General features: G+C 49.2%; 1 long non-coding RNA gene across 1 annotated transcript; it reads left to right on the forward strand.

The window, feature by feature from the left end:
* The first annotated feature begins 1,247 nt into the window (after positions 1-1,247).
* On the forward strand, positions 1,248-2,240 carry LOC127306831 (uncharacterized). Its single transcript, XR_007854906.2, has 2 exons — positions 1,248-1,614; positions 1,693-2,240. It is a non-coding gene; the product is annotated as an uncharacterized lncRNA (long non-coding RNA).
* Positions 2,241-2,848: the final 608 nt, after the last annotated feature.

Here is a 2,848-nt window from a genome sequence, read left to right on the forward strand (position 1 = left end):
GCCTATATTATAAATATTGGAGAAACTTAAAATGGACAAGTCATATCCATCTCCCATGCCGGTTGTTTGATCTCTAGACGTATAGAAAGATTCACTCAAACCATGGGATGATGTAGAAGGGATGTTGGAACTTGAAGTTCCATATCTCAGTGCCATTGGACCCACCAATGCAATTGGTTGGGAATCAAGAATATCTTTCGATATCTCCAAGGCACCACACATTACTTGACATATTCTTCTAATTTCAGAGAAATCTGAACTCCAATATCATCAGGATACACTGATTTTGGCTACTTGAATGATCCCCACAATGTGTATCAACATGGTAGAATTGTCGCTCCATTGATGTCTTCGAGGCAGACTCTGGTGACTGCACCTACCAATCATTCTAAAATACAAAGCCGCGTTAACACGTGTAGCTTTACGGAATGATAAACCACATATATGAGTCATGTGGTATTGGTTCTCTTGAACCATCAATCATTATCTACACAGATAATGTTGCTTGTGTTGCATGGATGCAAACATGATACATCAAGAGCAATATCAAAAAGCATATTGCCCCTAAATTATTTTATCTCCATGAACTCCGGAAGAGTTGGGAAATAAATATCTTGCAAGTCAAATAATGCGATAATCTCGTCGGTTTGTTCACGAAGTCTCTACCAACTTCAGCATCCCATAAGTATTTTATGGAATTGGTATGTGACGGCTTCCAAATTTGCAAGAATCAGGGGGAGTATCTTCCTGAATCAATCATGTTCAAAACATCATATTACACTCTTTTTCCCTTCATGAGTTTACTATACAGGTTCTCATCAAGGTTTTTAATGAGGTAATATCAACATAAGATGATATGTCATATTTTCTGTTTTCCCCACCGGGGTTTTTAGGAAAGTACGTACGACATATATTGTTCTCTAAACTCTATGGGTTTTTCCCTTTTACAAGGTTTTTCTCATATTGAGTTAACAAAGAGACAATACCAATTATATGCTGTGTCATTTTCTCCTTATTTTTCCACTGGGTTTTGAAGGAGTTTTAACAGCATATCCAACCATTATATGTTGCACCATTTTCTCCTTATTTTTCCCACAGGGTTTTTAAGGAGTTTTAGCAACATATCATACACACTACTCTCCTCATATTTTCTCCACATGGTTTTTAGAGGAGATGATTCCAATGATGATTCTAGAGATGACCAAGCACAAGGACAAGGAAGGATTAGGAGGAGTGTTAGGATTTAATTAAATAGGTTTAATTAAAGGGATAATCCTCCCTCATGTAATTCTCTATGTTGATTGGTTTGTCAACAGACACAACCCTTCCTCACACCTCTTCGAACGGACGTGACCCATATTCGCGTCCCTTCCCCTTGTATATAAGTTGTGAATCATCAATGGAACAGAATAGTTGAATCATTTATTGTCTCTCTCCTTTGCCTCTCAACTTTACTTCTAACAGTTTCCTTGGCTGGCTAATTCGGAGGTCAGGCCCTCCGTATTCGCGTGGAATCACCGAAACCGTACGAGGCTTCTCTTCCCCAACCTCACCGCTACAGGCGACAGGGGCGACCTTTCTCTCGCGAGAGCTCCCGCCCGACCGTCCGGCTGGGTGAGCCTCCCCGCCCACCTCCATCTTCCCCTCTACTCAGGCGTCCCTCTCTCATGTGCCCTCCCTTCTTCTCCACAGGCGGCGCCCGCCCTTCCCTGGCCCAAACCCTTGGCGGGGCTGCGGGATTATTGGTGGCGGCGGCGCGATGCATAGCGGCGGCGCCCGAGCTTGCGGATGTGGTAGGCCTCGCCCTCGCGGCCTGCGAGTCGATCCCGTTGGAGTCGTCCCCTGTAGGAGTTCTGCACAAGAAGAACTTCTGATCAGTGTCCAGTAGCACCGGGACTCCGGGAGCAGTCCCAGACTGCTGTAAATCATACGAGCATGCGCTGGCCGTGAATCTTCTGACCAAGACAGTTGCGAAGCAATATGGCTGGGCTGGCTGCCAGCATGTCAAGGAAGTTTGCGACCATATCAACAACATATCATTTGCTCAAATGCCTGATCCTCCCCTAAAATTCTTGTTACTGAGCGCTGGCTTCATCATAAGATGTTTACAATCACACCTGGTGCATTTGTGATTTATAATGTACGAAGCCACCACAACCCTGTGTCATTAGTTTCGGCAGTGAAACTAGCTCTGAGCTCATTGTTTCACAATATAAAATGGAAAATGCTGGTTTTCCTTCGGAGGATGGAAACGCTTCGTGCCTCCGGCTCCAGCATTGGACGCGTGTCCTCACGGGGCCCACACAGCTTCTTCCCCAGCCTTATCTCCATCTCCTTCCACGGACGAAATCCTCCGCGCACAGCGCTCTCCGCCGCCACACGCCCACCTCCGCGCCCCACACTGTCCGCCGCTTTCGAGCCCCAAACTCTCCGCCGCCTCCGAGCCACGCCTCCGATCCGCTCTCCCGGTCCAGCCGCGGCCTCCTACCCACTCCCAATCCCACCGCCATGGGAGGATTTGGGGAAGGTCGCGAGTGGTCGGAGACGACCCTCACGTACCAATACCCGAGGAGGGCCGCTCACCGGAGCATCTTCGCCGGTGCCCACCACCGCCACGCCCCATTCCTTCAGTGCGAGCGGCGTTCCCCATCCGTCGAGGCTCCTACCAGAGATGGAGAGGCTGGTCGGCTCCGACCAACTCCGCGGTAGCGGGCACGGGCGCGCGGCGACGTTCCTGCTCCGGCTCCGGCTCCGACCTCCCCGCGCCAGCCTCGTCCGCCCACGCCCCAGCCAAGGGATCTCACGCCTGGCGAGGCCTCTCTGCCTCCTACCTCAAGCGAGGACCGGT

Source organism: Lolium perenne, chromosome 1 (genome assembly GCF_019359855.2).
Source record: "Lolium perenne isolate Kyuss_39 chromosome 1, Kyuss_2.0, whole genome shotgun sequence".
Taxonomy (NCBI): Eukaryota; Viridiplantae; Streptophyta; class Magnoliopsida; order Poales; family Poaceae; genus Lolium; species Lolium perenne.